The sequence below is a fragment of the Fringilla coelebs genome (genome assembly GCF_963513975.1).
Source record: "Fringilla coelebs genome assembly, chromosome: 1".
In the NCBI taxonomy this organism is placed as follows: domain Eukaryota; kingdom Metazoa; phylum Chordata; class Aves; order Passeriformes; family Fringillidae; genus Fringilla; species Fringilla coelebs.
Genome location: NC_140028.1, coordinates 80,160,845 through 80,183,560, shown reverse-complemented (window position 1 = coordinate 80,183,560; position 22,716 = coordinate 80,160,845).

Below are 22,716 nucleotides of genomic sequence, written 5' to 3'. Positions count from 1 at the left end.
GGGAAATCCTATTTTCCTATTTTTTAATATATTTCTGAACCATCATTATTATAATAACTAAATACCTCACAGATTCTAACATGACTGACGTCACACCATCACTCTAAAGAATAGCTGTGATATTGCTTCTGTTTTACAGCTGGGGAACCAGGGCATTGAACCTCTACATAATCTTGCCATACCACTGGGTGAAATGAAGAGAGTATTGAAGTCCTCATAGCCACTGTCAGACACCCTCCTGGATGTCTAGCAAACTGGTCATCCACCTTACCAGCAGGCAACTGAGTAGGTTGAATCTTAGAGCAATGACCACAATAACAAACGAGAAATTAAACTCCACATGTACAATGATTAGCTTTCCGAGTAAGTGTTTTATCCGCAGGGATCTGTGACACTTGTCAAAGAATCCATAAACATAATACATAAACCAAGGAACAAACTTTCACTTTACCCAACATCTTGTTTCTCTCATACAACTGCCTTCTTTTTCTTAGTTTTCAATATATAAATGGAACATATGGGGAAGACTGGGAAGCCTGCAGTTTTTAAATATGTCAAGACCAAAGGCAGCCAATTCTGTGGCTGGGTATCAATCACCAACCCCCGCAAATGACACATTAAATGCTCCATATACATAGGGCCCCAAAAGCCTGCTAAATGACACCAAAAAAAAAGATTTTAGTATTTTTATTTTTCCTGCAGTCTTCAAGAATAAAAAAAAATAGAATATGGCATCAGTTAAGGGAGAATGCCTGCTGTTCATCGGGGTGCATAATCTGAGATTTTCTTTTCTCTTTTCTTTTCTTTTCTTTTCTTTTCTTTTCTTTTCTTTTCTTTTCTTTTCTTTTCTTTTCTTTTCTTTTCTTTTCTTTTCTTTTCTTTTCTTTTCTTTTCTTTTCTTTTTCTTTTCTTTTCTTTTCTTTTTCTTTTCTTTTCTTTTCCAATAGATCTCCCACCTGCATGAGGCCAGGAGACATATAATGTGGTTGTTGTAACACTTTTCAAGAATGAGTACAGGACTGGAAAACCTGGAAGAGATTCCAACGCAACACCTCATTTACCTTCCTACATAATCTAGGATGATTTCTGTATCCTGACCATGACATTCTGAATGTTAACCTGTCTCTTCACTGAATGTCAATTAGAATTTAGACTTTTATCCATAATTGGCACCCTTGCAACTGCTAAAACTTCCACAAGTAATCCTTTTGTGTTAAGACACACACTCAAAGGTATTGCTTTGTTTAGCTTTTCTGTCAGTAACTGTGACAAAATGAATGTGTCTGAAGAGTAATAAGAAAACTCTTTCTCACCCAAAAAAGTCTTTTGCAAACACTTCAAGAGCTTTCCAAGAAAAGAAACATTTCCCACTAAAAACAGATCAGTAGAAAATCCAAATTTCTTCTGAAAATAAAAAACCTTGACTGAAAATTTTGTTAGTATCCAAGCTACTTTATATGAATGTTTTAATATGTTATATATCTGAGCCTTAAAGTTTAGGAATGTTTCTAGATTTTGAGAATTATATCATTGATATGTACCCTGGAAAATGGCTGATTATTTGATATGACTTTCTGTCCAGCGTTACTGATTTTACATAAGAAGCAGCACAACAAGACATAGCAAGATATCTCCACTCTGATATTGGGGCACTTTGCTCTAGAAAGGGACAAGATAAAGCGTACATAAAATAAAAAGTTTGAAAGTGAGCTGAAGAAAAAAAAAAATAGGAGCAATGCTGGTGCCTGGGCTCCTAGAGAAGAGCCCTCACCCAGCTGGGTCTGTACACAAGCAGAAAAGGCCACAGCTTCTTCCTCCTCCTTGGTAACACCTCAAATGGAACTTGCATGAGCAGTACTTGTATGAGCTAACTTGAAAAGGTTAGCATATGGGAGGTTAGCCCTTGTGCAGGACACCTGAAAATTTAGCAAATTTCTTGTGTTTGCTTTCTTTCTTACCTCCCAAGAACCTATAGAGTGCAGAATCACCATCTGCTGCTCCTTTGGGAGGAAGTGTAAAAGTCAACTGCAAACTTCAATGGCAAGCACCTGCTGTGTGTTTGCTCTAAAATACTTATCACATAAAACCAGTTTCAGTGGATTGAGGTTTAAGGTCTAAGCACACTGAGTGGTAACAGATTGCTCACAGCTATGTTTATTTCTGAATAAATGCCTTTTGATTACTTTTGCTTAATACAAAATTAGAGACTGCATTGCTCTTTATGACAGCATTCTGCTCTTTTGTTCTTACTGTATTAGTCCAATTTCTTCTTTGAAGCAATTAAAAGCATAACCTTTCAGTTTGTGCCAAATTAGTAGGAAGATGAATCTTCTTTTACCCGTAATTGGGAAGCATTTTCCTTGCTCCTCAATCTAAAAAAGTCCTAAACTCCAACACAGATGTTTCATTATATGACACCTGTGTAATTGTTCCCATGTTGCTAAGGGAAACTCAGCTTTTTATACCTTTGAAATAATTAGGACTCAAGCAATAAGTGTTACTTATCATAATGCCTGGCTAGATAATGTTTGTCAAACAATTTAATGAATTATGCCATAATAATCTTCTGCATGAGTTTAAGGTTGCTGGATTTTCTATTTGTTGAAGTCTAACAACCAATTCAGCATGACACAACAGACAATCATGACTATGTGAGATATATATTTGTTTAAGATTACACAATGGAAATAAAATTTTGCTCTAAAAAGACAGGTTCAAATGGATAATGCTGAAAGAAGAAATCAGTGGCTCAGATTTTCATAAGATCTACTAGATTTAGTCCATACCAAAGGTAAGTCAGGGGAATATGTGCTTAGCTTCTTTACTTTCTCTTTGAGAACACTACCTATAACTCAAAAACAAAATCAACAGCTTCACTGGCATCCAGTCATGAGTTCTGACATCCAGTCATGAGTCTCCGCAGCGGGCTGAGATTTGTCTTCTCATAGATCATCAAGTCCTGATCACACAGTCTTTGAATTTTTTGTGGATTTTTTATCATTTGTGAATATATGTTTTAATAATCATCAATGAACTTTGATCAACACCCATTGGGGTTTTTTTAGCACTGATTCTATGAAGATGGCCATCATTCTCTTTGCTTGCAGGAACAGTACTTTGTCTCAATGCAGCAGCTACCTCCCCACAAATTAACCCATCACTGTTAGTGTAGGAACAAAATGCATTCAGCTGCCTGAATTAAGTTTCAGGATGCCCAGAAGATTTTGTCGCCTGGATCCCAGTTGGATTCCAAAGCCAGGTACAAGTTCAAACCCTGGGGTTTTTAATGATTTCTCCTGCGAAGCCAAGGAAGCAATTTCATTCTGTCCGTACAACAATTCTTCATCAGTGAGAGGGAAGAATAATCTCCTACCCCTTATGAGCAGAGCAATTACCACATAAACTAGTTGATACACAACAAAGATTGCAAGATTATTTATGGCATTACTGCCATTATTAGAATAATTGCATTGGAGGACAGTATTAATTAGAATTTCCAGTCAAGAATTTTTCACCAACATTAAAACCATGTTAAAAAAAAAAAGAAAAAAGAAATTTAAACATAGCAGGAATTCTGGCTTTGTTCCTGCCTGAAGAAGACATGAATCTAGACTGTTATCTTTCATTAGGGCTACTGAAAGTAGCACAAATTTTTATCATCAGCCCTGACCATATCTAAGAGAAAATCAAAGTATCTGTAATCTTGTTTTTGAATCGAGATTGCCTTTTTATGAAAAACAGAGCTGGAAATGTTTCAAATCTTAAAAGATTTCAAGAGATGACAGCCTCAGTTTATTTGCTACTCTAATAAGAGTAGTTCTACTCTAAATAGACTTAAAGGTAATATTGAAGTCCAGTATAGATGGCAAACTTGAGTGGAGGAAAAAAAGATAGAAAAAAAACTTAAACGATCTATGGAGTAATAAAATATTCAGGAATGTTTATGTAATTTATACCATAGAAAACAAAATCTCCAAGATCCTTGCCAACATTAAAGAACCTGTTTTATTGATCCAAAATACAAAGAGAAAAATTACTGAGGCTTCCCTATTCTTAAGTTTTTACACATAATTCCATTGACATATAAATATGATTTTATAAATTACCACAAGGTTAGAAAACTTAAAAATTTCCATATACAAAAACCTCAACCCAACCAACCTAACAAAAAAACCCTCAAAAAACCCAAAAACCATAAAAAACCAAACACACAAAAACAAAAAGCCACCCAAACAAACAAAAACATAAAAAAAGGTCAATAGAGACTGGAAGTCTGAGCATTAAAGAAAAAATACAGTAGTAAAAGGAAAAATTCCACCTCAATTTAATTCATAAATGCTTACACTGAATCCCTCAAGACATATGTTTTAAGAGTTGTAGACAAACTTCCAAGCTGAATAACAAGTTATTCTATTTTTTTTTTTAAGATTATTAGACTTAGGTGTCCATTGTAGCTTTCATATTTCTCTGTGAAATTAACATGTACTATTTTTGTAGTTATATTGAGTTGGTGCTAAGTTCTTCTCAGATAAGTAAACAGACACTCAAAGACCTAGATTGATCTAGTTACTAATTCAATCCTTTAATTTCACTTATATAAATAACAGACAAAATTGTGGACTAAAGGGTTATTTATTTTTTTTACTCTTGTATGTTTCTCATATTTTAATTCCACCATTCAGTTTCACTGTCAGATTGTTTTCTTAAAGGTTATAAACAGATCAATACAGTTAATTTCAAAAAGAAAAGAAAAGTTAAAAAATCAATTACAGACCAATGAAAAATAAACTTAATCAGCTTAAAATTATTTATGGTAAAAATAAGAGAGAAAATAAAAAGCACTATATCAGATATCCCAAACAATGGAGACCTATTTTTATTGGACAAATTTTAAAAAATCCTTTGTTCTAAGTCAATGTTAATAATATCTAAAAGCTTTTGCCTGCTTTTGATCTTTCTTTTTATTTCAAATTTGATTTCATTCTTTTTCTTATACAGGTACATTAGTGAGATTGGGTGTTTGGGTTGGGGCTTTTTTGGGATTAAAGTATCTTTTTACTTCCTGGAATATAAACCTACTAGATCTTGATTTATAAGTGCATATGATTTTTTCCTAATTTATGTTTGTGTTTTCATTCATCGTTTGTTTATTCAAACTAACAAATGTCTGCTTATCTGTTGCTCTAATGATGGCTCACTATTGACGGATTTTAAGTTTTTATTCCTGTGTCATTTTTTCAGTGTAGAATTCTCTCTTTAAAAAAAAAAAAATATATATATATATATATATGTGTGTGTGTGTGTGTGTGTGTGTGTATATGTGGTAATCCTTATACTGAAGGAAAAATTTTGGGTCAAATCCTCAAAAATGCTGTGAGCTTGGAGAAGAAACCTGTGACAGGGAGGCGTTTGGAATATCATAATTTTTTCATGGCAAATAATGCAGAAATCTGAAGAAACTGTCTTTAGGCACATCCTGGGGTGATTTTATGATGCTGAATTGTATCCCAATTTGACTGTTTAGCCCAGTAATAAGTTTTGCACCTTTAAAACCAGGTCTGAGAACAAAGGGAGGGGGAAGCTGTAGCGCATAGTTTATATGTCCAGAAACTTCATTTTCATTCCCCCGTAATTCCTTTTTTCTTGGTGTGTGCTGTCTGCAGCACAGAGAGTCTCCTTTGCTTTTAGTTAGTATTTTTATCTAGCTGAGGCAGAGGTGTTACCTGGACTGTGCCTTTTTCTTTTTCTTTGAACTGATCAGTCCAGATTTGGTTTAAAAACTGGGGCATGGCATTTCCAGCACAGGAGGGACTGATAAGAGACGGAGTGAGCTGAGCTACACGCCACGAATTTGCCATCTCTTCAGAACAGTGAGAGGTTTTATTGCTTAATAGTATTCATTTTTCCATATTTTGCTTGCTAAATAAACAGCTTTTTCCACTTTTCTCAAAGGAGTTTTACCTCCTAAACAGGTTGGGTGAGGGGTGTCCTGAATTTGCTTTCTAGAAAAGACCACTTCAGAAGTTTTTTGCCAAAATTTGCCCTAAACCAGGACAAGGCATTACATTGTTGAAACTATGAAGCTTCAAAACCCAGAGTATGCTAAAGGTACCTTTGAAATACTTACCTGGAAAACGTATGGCTTCCTACTTGAAAATTTTTACTTTTTTATGAGAAAGAATAACATGATGAAACAATTTGATTGGGAAATACTACTTAGAAATATCTTGTGATCTCCTGTAGGAGGTGAAACTAGTGTCTCCTGACTTCATACTTCATAAAACATTCCTAATCACATTTTTATTTCCCATAACGTATCCTGGTCTCATCTTTGAAAACAAATCACAAAAAAACCAGATTATTTTGAGTTGGAAGGAACAGAGAAGGATTGTCAAGTTCAGCTCCTAAGTTAATGATCCATACAGGCATCAAACCTATCATCAAACCTATGCCCATGCTCTGAAAAGGAAAACAGCAGATATTTTTCACAAATATTTCCCTTGAACATTCAAAAAGAGAGACTCAAATGAAACATTTAAACTTCCTGAAAAACCCATGCAGAAGTGTATTTTTTGAAAATCAATTATCTCATGTATCTCCTGTAGTTCAAGACTTGATGTTGAATCCCCTCTTTCAGAACTAGTTGGATATTGGGATTACAATTTAGATGTGAGGAATTAAGATTATTTTTAGGAAGAAAACTTTGTTCTAAAATAGGCCTAACTCAACATCTGAATTGTATGTCTTGATTTCGTGATGAACATTCCATAAGTTTTGAAGAATTAAAAGGACAGCCTTTTCTGTTCCAAAAATATCCTATAACATTCTAATTTAAGACTTTGTAGGATTCAGACAGAGAATGGATTTAAAAGATGTCTTCTACAAGCTGAGTTACCAAAATCCTTGAGTAACGTATAAAAGCCAAAAATTGGTCTAGCGCAAATGAAGTCTAGACTCCTTATTTGCATTGGCTTCCCTTCTATATGAAAGTGCCTGAAACAAAATGCCTAAGCCTTGTTTCATGTAAAATGAAATCTATTGTCAGTGTGAAACTAATTTATTTATGTACCCATTTCAGCTGGGATACTCCCTTCCTTCCCAGATTCTTCCCTTCAGCCCACAAACTTACATAAAACTGACATCCATCCCATAATCCTAGTGAGAGGCACCAGAACTGAGAGTGGTTTTGTAGCTGTTCAGAAACTGTCAAAGTGAAATTGTTTTACAGCTTGCTGCTGTTTTTTCTCCAAGCTCACTTGATTTTGTTCTGTGCTAGCCTATAACATGTCAAACGTGGCTTAACCTGTTATAATTCAGCATTTTGTCTGTATCTGCTGCTCCTTCTTGCTCCCTTACTGCCCGTCATGCTGCAATGTCAGATCTCTCATTCAGTTCATCTGCATGCTGTGGACACAATATGTTTTATGTTCAGTGGTACACATCAATGCTATGCTAGCTCTAGGATCACACAAAAGAGCATTAGAGTATTATTTTATCTTCACAAGTTTTAGATGGTTGTTTCACAAGAAAAAATAAGGAAAATAGTATACTCCTATAAGAAGGGATTCCAGACCAAAAGGATCTGCAACACTGATTTGAGACAAAATGTTAATTATGCTTTTTTTTTTTGAAAGAAAGGATGAGTACAGACCTAATAAGTTCATCCCATCTGTGTTGTTCTTTCTTCTGTGTCCCTAGTGAATGAAATTTCATGTCCCAGTACTGTCAAAGGTCCTTAGGTTCAGAGCTCTTGTTTTTCCTTCATGTTCATCATCATTTTAGATGTTAATTCTACACAACTTTTTAATAAAGGCCTCTGTGTTCCCTAATAAACATAGTTGTTCAATACTGATTGTGCAAGTTCAAAGAAATGAGTTCAATACTTTCACTTCTCTTCTTCTCTTCAAAGAGACGCCTATTAAACTGGCAGTGATGGAATGATGGCACATCACTTGCATATATTTATTCAGTGAAAAGATCTGGCATACCATTTGGTGAGAAAGTAATTACAATCTGTGTTAACACAATATGCATGGTATGTCACTGATTGAACATTGAGTTATGTTTGGTGTCAGTCATTTCTGGATTTTTTTCCTTTTACTGACTGCATATATTATGAAAGCACTGAGAAAAAAATGAAACAAAAGTAAGATGATAGGCATTTTATTTTTTTTACATTTTGTAGCAACCTTGTGGGTTTTTCCCTTCAGATTACCCATTTGAAGGGAGGGAGAAAAAAACATTGGTAACAGGGATAATAAGTTATATTTAATGACTTTTTCTTCAGAAGATTTAAACAACAAATGTAACCCCAAAACATTATCCCAAGGGAGGAGGCACCCTACTGTGAGGACCTGTAACACTTTTGTTTCCCAACAAAGTGAAATTCTTTGCAATGATTCTCTGCATCCTGGGAACAAGGTTGGAATGGTACCATTTCTAGGCCTTCAGAATGCCTGAGAAACATGAGAATTTCTCAGAACTGCTGATTTCATGTTCAGTCCTTAAAAATATTTATGAAATGTCTCTTTAATGATCGGCCCACTGTTAGCAGTGCCTTTTTTATTTTATGGAGAAAACTCTGTCTGGTTATTTGTCTGGTTATGATAAGAAAAACATCATATCCTCTATTTTGACACTGAATAAGTTTTCAAAGTAACAATTTCAAATGATAGACTAAAAAAATAAACAAAAATAAAGGCATCTCTTAGTTTTTTTTCAACTGACACCTGTTTCATTCTTGTTTGCAACTGATAGGAAGGAAACTACTGTGTACCTCTTCAATTTTGATATTGATTAGACTAATCAGTCTCTTCAGATATCTCAAGGTTATATCTGTTTTCTTAATTATTATCAAGGCCTTTGTGGCTGATTCTCTGAGGATATGTGGTGAGCCAAGACACACTGAAAGCCTTTTTTATCACTTAAAAGCTTTGGTGGTGTCCTGGTCTAACCACATGCAGCTACCCACTGGTGAGATGGTGAGACGAATCACAAAAAAACCAACGAACTTGTGGGTCAAGATAAGAACAGCTTAATAACTGAAACAAGGTAAAACAAAACAAAACAAAACAAAACAAAGCCCCAAAAATCCTGCAACAACTACCACAACAATTACCACTAGTAACTTAAAAAGTAAATGAAAATAAAATTAAAAAAAAGATGTACATTTAAAATTTCTCATCACCTGCTGACTGATACTCAGCCAATCCCCAGGCAGCAGCTGGCTCTTCCAGTCAAATTACCCCAGTTCATTCACTGGGCATGACATTCTACATGTACACAGCATCCCTTTGACCGGTTCAGGTCAGCTGTCCTACTTATGCTTCTCCCACCTTCTTATGCAGTGGCAGAACATGGGGAATTGAAAAGTCGTCTATTCAGGGTAAGCGCTACTTAGCAACAACCAAAATATCAGTGTGTCATCAACATTTATCCCATACTAAACACAAGACAGCATTGTAATCAGATACAAGAAAGAAAATTAAGCCAGTGGAAACTAGAACAGGTGGGTTAACCTTGGCTGGATGCCAGGTGCCCACCAAAGCCACTCTATCAACCCCCTCTTCAGCTGGCCAGGAGAGAGAAAATGTAACAAAAGGTCCATAGGTCATGATAAGCACAGGGACAGATTATTCCTGATTATTGTCACGGCCAAAACAGACTTGACTTGGGGAAATCTGTTTAATTCATCACAAGTCAAACCAAGGTAGGACAATGAGAGCTGAAACCAAATGTTAAAACACCTTGCCCCCACCCCTCCCTTCTTCTCAAGATGACCTTAGTCCCAAATTCTCTACCTCTTCCCTTCAGGAGTGCAGGGGCCAAGGACCAGGAATTGTGGTCATTTTATCACATGTTGTGTCTAGTGCTCCTTCCTCCTCAGGATTCTTCACATTATTTTCTCTGGCTTCAATTGCTCTTCTTCCTATCTATGTTATCACAGAGGCACTAACTGAGGCACTATTGCTCATGGGCTCAGCTTTGACCAGCAGGGCTGTCTTGGAGCTGGCTGACATTGGCCCGATCAAACATGATGGAAATTTCTAGAAGCCTGTCACAGAAGCCACTCCTGTAACCCCCCACCACCAAAATCCTGCAACACAAAGCCAATATAATTGTGATATTGTTTATGGCAACATTCAGCAACATATATTTGAAATATTATAAAATGGGGGTTTTGTCCTTACATATGTTTTTTCTCCCATAAGGTAGATTTTATTAGAAAATCATGCTTTGGTAACTATTCAAATATATGATTCTCAGTGCAAAATCCTTAATTCTTTAGGTACTCCAAATAATTTCACTTTTAAGCAACCAGACCCAATCTTCTACAGCTTGAAAAGTCCTTCAAGAGTCCTTGGCCACTTAGCATTACTACTTTTCCCATATAATGAGATTTCTTGTATATCACTAAACTCCATATCCCTTAAGACAGTCTTAAAGGATTGTCTTTTTCCTGTAACTGGGCTTTTTTCCAAATATCTAACAGAACCGGTTCTCAGACTTTCTGGAAAACAACCACTGAGCATATTTTCCTAACCATCCTGAGTATGTGCAGAACATGCATTTAAACTGGCTGTACTTTCCTAATTTTCAAATAACACAGAGTTTATCAATCATGAAATAAGAAGTCCCAATGCTGTGCCCAGGACAATCAAAATTCTTAAGTTAAATTTGTTTGGTTTTCAACAATTAAGACTTATGATTCATCCTGGTACTAAAAATATACCATAGCAAATTCAGTCGAGAATGGAGATATCTCTGCAAACTCAAAACCTCTAGGATTCTCATTAAAAGTGATGTATTTATCAGACTTTATTTGCTCTGGTATGAGCAAATTGTCTCGAGTTATACACATACATTGGAGTTTGAGATCCTTCTTAAAACATATGGAACGTGAATTTGTGTTATCTTTTGAGTACTTGTGCATTAGAACCTCGATGTACTGTGATTGACTGCCAACAGACCCTATCAGCAGCATTACTGTTCAAAACCCCAGTTCTTCTGATCTTGCCATTTATTAAAATTCTCAACATTTATTGGAAAGGTGGGTGGAGAAGGAGATCAAATTTGACTATTTGAGCATAACAAGCATCTTACCCTGGCACACTGCATTAGCATAGCATTGTTGTTTCTGGACAGTTCATTTCCTTCCACCTCCTGCATTTCTTGCCCATACACTGTTACTGTGATGTATCCTGTCAGAGTAACCTCTTTTGTCCTCCAGAACAGAATGAGTGTCAGAAAGGTGTGTCAGAAGACCACAGATTCCAAGAGCTAGGCCATTTTGGACCAAAAACATTGCATTTATATCTCTACTGCAATTGTACCTGCCTCCCTCACTCTGGGACCAGTAAGACACATGGTAGTTTTTCTCAGACTTACTTTTTCCTTCAGAATATTTTTCTTAGTGTTTATCTATGTTCAAGCTGACCCCTTGAAAATACTTGATGTTAAACTCTGAATGTTCAGTTTCTGGATGTGATGAGCTTTGGGGGACAATTACAAGACACCTAGCAAGAAACTATACTTTATCTCAATGATCACTGTCTGGAGCTTCACAAATATTTTCTCTGCCATAGATACAGTAGACCTTTATTATGTTTAGAAACACTACAGAATGAGAAATTTTTTGTTCTGCCTCCTGGGACATTAATACACATCTGTACTGATCAGAAATTATTAAGATTTGTCTACTTTGGCACATCATGACAGCAAATTGGCACAAAAGTTTAAAAAAGGAATATATGTATTTATTTCACTATCAAGTTGCATACTAACAGCACTGGAAGAGTCCATAACTCAAAAAGTACTGTAGTGCTACTAACGACTCATGTTTTAGGTAAATGTAAAAACTGACATGTTTCATTTTTCACTGGCTGACTAAGACAGTAGTAGTATGCAAATAGGGGTTTGCAAGTTTTAGCAAAAATCATGCCAATAGTCTTTATTGTTAGAGGAAAGCTTTAGCTCACATAGTTTAATATAATTTCTTATAGTTTAATGGTTTTAATAGTTACAATTTTTTTCATACTCGTGTCTAGATTCCTTAGGAAAACATGCAAATTTTATCCTCAGCAAGGATATTCTGAAACATCAGAATTTCTACAGAGAAGAGCCTCATATCAACAAGGTTTACTTTATCAAATGATAAAAGGACTCAGATTCAAGGCAGATCTCCCAAAAAGCTAAAAGTGATGTCTGTGACACCTAATAAATTTGAACCTTAATCTGTTAAAACACAACAAAAAAGTAGAATGCACAAAGATGCTAAATCACTGCATTTCATCATCATGAAAGTCTTGATGAAAGTCTCAGATTCTTCAGCAGCCCCAGATCATTGTTCATGAATGATGCAGGCACGTTTCTCTGTGCAGCAAAACCTAAACTCTGAATAGTGAGATTAGACACATATTCATCTTGTCATGGCTTCCAGATATCTAAAATGTGGATAGGAAGGGCAAAAGGTGGAAAGGAGGTTAAAAAAAACAAAATCACTTAATTCATAACTGAATAGAAGTTACTTCTACAAAAGAAAATATTTGGATCATCAATGCTTCTTGACAATATATGAGAGAGAATATTTGAAAAAAAAATTTATAATGGACAGAGATGTTTTATTGCAATAAAATTTAAATTTATTTTAACTTCAGGAGTCCAATGGTATGTTTCTTTTCTTTCAAGACTATAAAATATTGAAAAACATCTAGCTAAGTATTTGTAATGGCAAGATTCATTACTATATACCCGATGAGAGCGTTCAATCCTACCTTCATTATGTGCATATAATTGGGGTTGTGTTCTGTACTGTTACACTGAAATTGAGAAGGGAGTTTTAAAAACATTAAAAACATTAAAAACATTTTAAGTACATGTTAAAAAATCTTTACTGAAAGTAGAAAACACCAGAAATAAAGAGAAAATTTGCCAAGATAGGGGATTAACGCTATACTTGTGTACTGTGCAAAAGAGCTGACAAATTTCTCTCCTCAATTTCAAGGTGTTGATTATAATTTGTATTGTATACAGACTTCTGAGTGTGCATGCATGTATCATAGAAACATGTGTGTGTACATAATTAAAGGAAGCAAGTGTGGTTGTGTAAATAGCCAGAAGTTGTCACTTCATTATGGTGCTATGTTTGCCATCTACTTTAAAAGGTTTATCTAGGCCTCCTTATGTCACTTTGATGCATGGTGCAGGGATGTACACACAGGTAAGCAGTCATAAAGACCAAAATGATGAGGTGAGCAGCATGCAGGCCAGCATCATCTGCAGTGGGCTGGTGTAACACAGCGCACAAGGGGACTTTGTGAACCAGAGGAACCTCAGTCAAGAGGAGAGATTCAGCAGGAGCCGGTGGTTCATGCAATAGTGGCTCACAAGGTGTGAGCAAGGCTAGGAGCAGTGGCTATCAACACACCCCACAATTGCTGCATGTAAAAGGAGCCCCTTGGGAGTTTTAGGGTCCAGGGAAGACAGAGGGTGTGGTATATCAGCCAGGGTTGTAGCGCAGCCGTTTCCACAGGAGTTCCCCTGGAAGAGGGTGAATAAAAGGTGATTAAGCCCTTTCAGCTCAACCAAGAAACAATGCCAACCATCTGGCAGAAGCCATGGCCACTCTGAGGTCTACGACTGGCTCCCCAACAGATGCAGATTTGCAGACAGCCCCCACTGGATCATGCAGGACACACACCAATGCCGGCTGCCCGGTGAGCCCTGCTCTACACCAGGACCAGCCAGCAGACATGAGCACCCCATTGGGAGGTGTGCCCAGGTACAGGAACTCCTCTGGTTAGAGACAGAGCTCCAGGAGGAGGTGAGTAGGCTCAGGAGTACCAGGGAGTCTGAAAGAGTGATACATTACTGGAATCACACCCTACCTTCCCTTGGAAAGGTCTCACAGGAAGACAGGATGCATAGAATCATTAAAGCTGGAAAAATGTCACTGGCACAAATCCTAAAGGAAGCAGCTGAGGGAGTTAAGACTGGACAAAAGGAGACTTTGAGGGAACTTATTGTTGTGTACAACTACCTGAGAAGAGGCTGTAGTGAGGTGAGAGTCAGTCTCTTTTCCCTGAGTAAAAAGGACAAGGGAAAATGGCCTTAAGTTGCACCAGAGGAGGTTAAGATTGGATATTAGAAAAAAATTTCTTCACCAAAAGGGATGTCAAACCTTGAAACTGGGTCCCCAGAGAAGTGATTGAGTGACCATCCCTGAGGGTGTTTAAAAGGATTGTAGATGTGGCACTTAATTTAGTGGTGGTACATGATTTAGCGGCGACCTTGGCAGTGGACTAACAGCTAGAGTTGATCCCAAAGAACTTCTCCAGCCTGCATGATTCTGTGATTCCAGTTTCATCTAAACTATTTGCAGGGCATGACACAGCAAAGGAGGCGCATTTGTAAACAACAGAACAATGTTGGTCCTTTTCTGTTTCAAGCAGTATAACCATGGCAATACAGTTTGAACAGTATTCATGTTAATGATTCTGACTGTTCATTTAGAATGCGAAATGAAGAAAAAAATCAAAGTAGCTAAAATCAAAGGTTTTTCCCTTATCTTTATTTATACAATTGTCAGGCTGAGAGCGTTGATATCTTCACAAGCTACAGGACAACTAAATAATTCTCTCATGTTTTCCTTGTCATTCAAAAATAAAGAAAGGGGGGTAAGATGGGTATTATATTTGAGGTATTTTTTCGATATACAGATATTATCTGTCAAAATTATCCTGTCAAAGGTTTGATTGTCTCAGATAATACTCAACTAATTTAACCACAGTGCTAAAACTGTCAGTGGTACCCTTTGTGCAGTAATTGAATGGTGCTAAGGAGCTTCATGACCTTTAAAAATGCCAGCTCCCAACCAGGACCTGATGTAAAGTCTTTGCAAGCACACACTTCTTTCCATAAGATGTAACTGCTGCAGCTGTCACACTCAATTTTTTTTTAATGTCAGATTCAGTTTGTCCTGCATTTGGTATTCTGAATTCTATGCATGCTGGTTGATGACAAGTCTTTTTATTTATTCCATTTAACGGTTTTTAAAGATTTAATCAAAACCATAGTGTTTGAAAGCTTTTGTCTAAAGCATGAAGGATAATGTCTTGTTTCTGACTATTTACTGAGGCTTATGTGTTAGAGGTCATGACCTGAAAAGTCTGACAGTTTCCATTTTCTGTTAGAATAGTATTTCACCTGAAGAATTTCAGCATTTATTTTAGAACAACATATAATGGAATAGGTTATCCGGGCACTAAAATTATTTATATTCCTATTATAATGATGTTCAAGAAGGACTTCTAGACTAAGAGGCTTGACAGTGTAGAAGATCTATTCATGGTCCTATTTCATTAGTATCATACACATAAGCTTCTCCACATTACTGTAGAATAAAGCAATATTTCTACACAAAGAGTAAAATACAAAATTAGAAAAGAATGTGAATCATAGATAAAAGGAGGTGATATTTCACACATCAGATTCTGATCTCAACAAGAGGTGTTTTAAGTAGATCTCAGGAACACTGAAGGAGTCAATGCCTATTCCTACACATTTATACCTCTGACAAAAATTATGAATTACCCTTAAGAAAGAATGCAAATAGGCATGTGTGTTTAACAGCAAAATGCATTATACAGAGGAGTCTTCTAGCAGCATGTGAGACAAACTGTAATAAAAGATAGAAAAATATACAAAAGTAAACAGAGAAAAAGTACTTTTTTTTCAAAATTAATATTCAAATTAGATTTTTTTTTAAATTTAAAAATAGGCAAAATATAGGGAAGGTAGACACATTTAATTTCACTCTTCTAGTTATTTGTTTGCTTGTCTTTATCCCAACTCACGGGTCTTCTAATTTTATTCTTAGGCTTCTCTTCCCCATCTCACTAGATGAGAGTGAGCAACTGGCTGTGTGATGCCTAGTGACCAAGCTGGGGTTAAACTATAACATATCCTCACATATCTCCCAGTGGAGAATTAGAAAAGTACAAGGAAAATTTCCATTATTATCTCTCCATGCAATGCTTTCTCCAGGTAAATAGCTATATTCATGGGATGTTCAGAGTTCCTAAGACTGAGTAGGATCTCAGTTTCTGTTATGATCACAATCTAGAATGCCAACAGCATTTAATAAACTTTCAGAATATCTTGCAGTCTATGAAAAAATTTCCTTAATTTTTCCCCACCCAGATCTTTTCAATTTTTTATTGGAAACCATACAAAAATTTTTGTGTACTATTGCTACTGTAATAGACTTATATAGATGTTTTGTCCATATAAAATAGACTTATATAAGCTTTTTGTCTATATAACATATTGATACATTTACTCTTTATAATAAACCAGATTCATATTCACCTTTCTTCTTTACTTGGTGTTGTCTTTGAATTAGGCTACCTATCAATGACCTAACTGTGTTGATTCAGATTTTATTAGGAGCAATACTGGGTTTTATATGTATTTACACTCTCTGCTGAGCTGTTCTGCAGACTGTCTTCAGTCATGAAATCATGAAGTCTTTTTCAGTTTGAAGAAAAAACAACAAAGACTGTAAAGGGTTTAGAGAAACACTTTCAAGTTAGGAAAGTGTGTGACCTTTATCTAAGCAGTCCATGCCATTCTCTAGCAGTAAAAATTTTTTCAGACAATCAGCTTTTTGGCTGAGATGTTTCAGTTGTATTGTCCTTAGTTGGGTTAGAAACTCCTGCTTAAAGTCTCCTTTAGGCTAAAACTTGCTTATCCTCTGCTTTCCAAATATATTTTCCTATAACAGATGTATGATAGCTATAAGTGAAAATGTAAATTTGCTTATTTGTTCAGTTTGAAGATAAAAGACAAGTTTTTTATCATAATTTTTGCAATATTGCCTGAATATGTTCCTATCATAGTATGATTTGTGGTACAAAAATGTGTCGTGCTGTGAACAAAAGAAGGGAGGCCAAAGCTAAACTCTGGAACTGTGAACTGTACAACCATGTCATTCAGCCTCTGTTGTGAACTGAAACCTAGCACTTACTGGAAGAAAGGCAAGAAGAAGTGACCTGGTTTTGGAAATTTTATTATCAAATGTTCTGGCAAATCTCCCACATATATGTTGTATACATAAGTTTTGGTCTGTGCCAACTTCAGAGATGCAGTAGATACATTAAAAATTATGTGCTGCTATGATGGTGTGTACCCAAACTTTTGGCTGGACATCATGTCCTGAATATTGCCCTAGTATCTTCTCTACAACAATCAAGGTTAAAGAACAAATAGGAACATAAATCTGCTATATAAAACTTGTGTTTAGCCTGACCTATTATGGGCCCAATAACCTTTTTAATAAGGTCTATAATAAGAACAAGAATGCATCTCAAATCCAAGACTCACAATAATGCAAGTTATTCATATTTTCTACTAGGAAGTTCTTTGAAGTTGTTATTTGATTTACTATATCTAAAACACAGAAAAGGAAAAATTTAGCCATTTTATGTACAGAGACATATAATACAGAGACATTAAAAATAATAAAAAATTAGAATATAAATCATCAGTCTCAGGCAAATTGCAGTTTGTCATACCACATAGTTTCTGTGTATTGACAACACTACTGTGTGAACTAACATGGAAGCAAAAGTTATTTATGCCTCAGAGTACAGGCCTGATCAAAAAACTTGATCAAGTTAATCAAAAGGCGCTTGTTGATTTGTGTCTTGGGTCAGTCCCTTTGTTTATATAAGTAACATTTCCATAGTTTTGCTCCTAGTCTTTGAAAGGTAATTTGCTTCTTGCTTATCAGAAAGGTTGATATATTAAAATTATTCGTTTCTGACACTGGAAGTTATTTTGTAAGATTTTATGAACAGCAAAATGTTGCATCACAGAGACTTCCTCATAAATGTGACACTTCATACTTTATTTTCCTGCCATAAAATGAAAATTATACTTTTTTGTGTCTGTATGTTTTCTTGGTGAAAAACATTTCATCTGGGAATTTAGTAAACTGTAGAATGGAATTCTGCTTCTGCTGTTTTACCAAGATGCTATTGTTTTGATATTCACCACTGCAGTGTTTTAATTCTTGTGTGCTAGGCATCAGACATCATCTCCAGGGAGAAAAAATAATATTTCAGAATATTTAGGAAGAAATTTGCATTTCTCCATAGCCTCAGACACCGTTTTCTGTAAAACATACCTGGAAATAAAGAATGTCTTCTTAACAGAGTCACATTGCTCTCCTAGTGGTCTGAAAGCCGCAGAGCTGAGAATGGAAGTATAAATTATCTGATTAAAGGTATTCTCCCTGAGGAGTACATGGGTAAACATCATACCCCTGAGAATTTCTTCAGAGCTACCTGCTGAGGTAAAATTCCTGCTGTTGAAGATTTAGTCCCCTTGAACCAAAATTTCCTTGAAATATTGTTTCTCCCTCACAAGTTTAGATTGCTGCCACTTTGCCCTGATTCCTACTTCACTTTCTGTTTTACAGACCTGACCTAGTTTTAAAGAGTAAAAAATAGAAAGTGGCCTTCTATGAGTACATCTGCAAGTAACATTAAACCAAATATATTCAAGATATGTAACAATCTAAACTTGCTGGGTTTGAGCCCCCAGGTGGCATTAACTGATGCAAGACTATTGGCAGACTCCCTTGTTCTGCCCTTTTTTACTGGGTTTAGGAAAAAAAAAATTAAAATTGTTAACATTTCCGAAGCCACACCTTAAAAGGTAACAGGGCAAATCAACTGTCAGTGACAAAAGGCATACAGGACAATTGCCCCATGCTGCATATCTAAAATTTTGGAAAATAAAACCCCCGACTTTGAGTTATAAGGCACAGGAATTACACATTGTAGGATTTACTTAAGAAAGGCACGTTTTCAGTTTTAATTCTAAATTAGAAATACTGTTCTTGGCACAGATGGCATCCGTTGTGCTTTTAGTACCATTTTTCCATTAGTAGTTTTCCAGAATAAGGTAGCTGTCTTCAATATTACACTAAGTAATTGTAACTGTAACAGTAGACTTTCATATAAATAATTGCTGACATTTGTGCTGGGCTCCTAGAGGTTTGACAACTTTTTTCCTTGCTTTCTCAGCAAACTATTTCAAAATTAAGCCCTACACATGTTACACATCTAAGAGCAAAATTTTTTTGAACTACAGCTTTAAATGGCCTGTTTCCTGAAGGTAACAGTGCTCTGCCCTGACTAAGACAAAGGCAATATGAGTTCATGAATATGAAATGAAGATGCAGCAAAGAACAAAACCAACACACTAAAACAGGCATTATAAGTGTTTCAGAATGCAAAAATATCACTGAGGCAAAATCTTCTGTCACCTATGTGCTGATTTTAACTTCAGACCAGGTAAAAATGCACGTAGATGGGCTGTCAACACTGATGATAAAGATGATACTCCTGTTCTCTTACAGTACCTCATCACCATCACATTTACTATATGTGACCTGATACTGTCTGCTGAGAATTAATTGTGCTCCACTGCAGAAAGTCATTTGGGACTACTGATCTTCACAAAAGATTCTTAATCAAGAGCATAGGTGCACCAGATTAATCAGTGTTCATGTTACACTGCAGAAAGCATCAGACATTGGTATACAGCCAAGGGTAATTTTTTTTCCCCAGCTATTTATTTGATTTTATTTTTCTTATTGTACCCTTAAGGCATGGAGTTTTTAGAGTTCTGAAGGCAGTCAAACCTTCTTTTTTTGGAATGACATGTGACCAGTCAAATTATCATTTGTATGTGTCAGACAAAGTTTATGTATTATTACCATGTAGCTCAAATTCCTAACTATTTTGTGTAGTTCATTATTAAGGAAGGGGTATAATTTCTATTTCAATTCTAAGTCACAGAAATATTTGAGAGAATGCAACAAAGGCTGCACGAGGATTGACTGAAATTAGCTGGGGAACATAAACCCCATGGCTTTTAAACTTTTCTCGAAGTCCAGGCTGCATAGTTTTACTTGATTGCTTCTTGTTTTCTGTAAAGGTAGCAAAATATTAACACTGTGTGATTATTCAAAGTGCAGACCCCCTTATACTGCTCTGTTAATGGTCCTTAGCTGAGATACAAGAGTGAAAGCACAGACAACCAAGCCAATTTCTTTAAAAACAGCTCCACTGAACAAGCCAGAGGTAATATTATAAGTAAGAATGCAAATTTTCTTGTGTAGATAAACTCATCATTATATTTATACACAGCTCATCATGTATTTATTGAGTTTGGCTGCTATACTGAGGAGAAGACAAAAAGAAAATAAAGATGACACAAGAAAGCCACAATAACTCTATAATGTAGCTGTCCTTCTTGTTGTTTCTTTTTTTTCTCCTTCTTTTTAATTGGGGAAGAAAAGAAATAAAAAAAACCTAAGAAATTGCAAACACAAGCAGCAATTATTGTAAAACGATGTCCACAATGTCAATGTACCTCAAAATCTAACTTGGAAGGATAAGGTTTTAAAATGAAAGAATACCTGTACTCATGTCCATTTTCTTTTTAAGCATATACTCACCTCTGTAGTTTCTGGATTGGAAAAAACTACTTTCAGGCTGGTTAATGAAAAGCACCAGCAGCATGGCATAGGTCACCTCCAGTATGATGCATGTTCAAACTTCCTGACCTCGTGATAATCTCTCATCAGAGTCTTCATCAGCAGAGAGGAATCTGGCAAACTGGCTTCCCGGCTTTCCTCTTATAACTGGCAGGATTCGTAAGACAATTGTGAAATTTATAGCAATAATGAATGACTAGATGTGTTTTTCCAGTAAATATCCTTTCTAGTATTCCAAAAACTCAGCCGAGTCAAAGTGTTGATATATAGTTTATACACACACACAGAGGCAAATATATACAAATACACCAATGCACCTCAGTGAGCAGGCTAAGGACTTCAGACAGCACTCAGGGTCTTTCTTTCTTTGTCTTCTTTTTTGTTAATGAGCTTTAGATGCAGATGGGGGGAAGCTTTTCCAGCCTTGGCTTTGTCTTGAGTGACAGGTGATATATAGAAACCTGCTAAATAGTCTTCATCATGTTTAAGTATTTTCTAGTTCTTGCCAGACATAAGCTACTATATTTATACTGCCTTTTGTAATCAGTTCTTATTATATATTTTAGTGTATATGAATAGAGCTTTGTTAGTGCTTGATTTAGAGCAGTTATAAATGCCATGAAATAAACATATGTAGGTATGAAAATGTTTCATGGCTCTGATACTACAGAATTACCCATGTGTCATCCCTAAAAAAATACTTTCCTAATTTGAAAAGTAAATTAAATAACATTATTATGACTTAGAAAGGAAGGAACTAGCATAAAAGAGTATTATAGTTTGTCATTCTTTTAATGATTTTTATACCTTCAATAAAGAGTGAACAATTTATCTTGTCTGAATTTAAAAAAAAAGGCAAAGAGCTTGCTAAAAGAGTTGTCAGGGTAATATAACATAGAATATTACAGCTTCTGTGTTGCTCTGTTTAACACACATCAGTGAAAGGCTGCAATATAATTTATTTTGTCATTTAACATTTATCACTAGGCTGGTCCTAAGTAGTCTGAATGATCTTTGTATGAACAGATAATGAACAAAGGGGATTTTAAGAAAGATATTTAAAAATTTGTTTTCTTAAGTGGTTTTCTAACTATTGCATATTATATGCTGTAAGATCTCATTAGAATAGGATCTCTATGCATAGATCACAAAACAATGAAAATAACATGCATCTTTTAGCTGAAATTATCAGCCTGAAATAGGGGAAATTAAAATATGTTATAATTAATAACCTCTTTAAATAAATTTTTCATAATGAGTTTAAAGGCATGAAAGCAAACAGTGTGTAGGGGAAATGAAAGAGTAAAAATACATTAAAAATAGTTATTTCCAAAGTTTTAGAAATGGGTTCAGTTTCTTAAGGTAAAAACTTGGAAACTGTCTTTATGATACTGATAGGAGTGTAAAGCTGGCACACACAAGTCATAACTGCAAATGTCAACCTTTAACCTTCTCAGCTGAAATGACTTCAAAGTATTCACTTGACCAAGGCGTAACCTGAAAGCTAAGTGGGTTGAGATCATTCTGGCTCTGATGACCTAAAAGGCACATGCAGGTCATGCCTCAGCACTCAGTTGTTAGTAAAGCTTCTTAGCACACATGAAACTGTGGGCATTGAAATCTTTATCTCAAAAAGAATTTTTAAAATTCCCCAGACTAGCTGAGTTTCTCTGGCTCATTTGCTCTGCTTCCTTGCTCTGCGCAGAGAGAGAAAGATAAGTAGAATTCATGCAGAACTGCGCCATGCTATCAAGGAAAAAGTGACTCCCTGGGACAGACTGTATACATTGCTTCATGGTTTTAAAAGCCAGATACATTTTTTGCACCCAGTAAAGATCCCCTGCCACAGCATAGCCCCCATTAACCCCTCTGCTTCATAGAGCACTTATGCGTGGGGAGAGCAGGGCCCGGAAGGAAGACCTGAGTATGACCTAAGGCAAGTGAAATTATTTGCACTGTTATATGAGACTATTCTGGTTTTTTCTGCACGTGTTAGTGATGCTTTGAGCTGTATTGCATTGTACTGTTTGCTCACTGACCTCTTAGGGAGAGGGGTAGAAGCAAGAGCCTGAGGGATAGGTGGATGGATGGATGGATGGATGGATGGATGGATGGATGGATGGATGGATGGATGGGTGGATGGATGG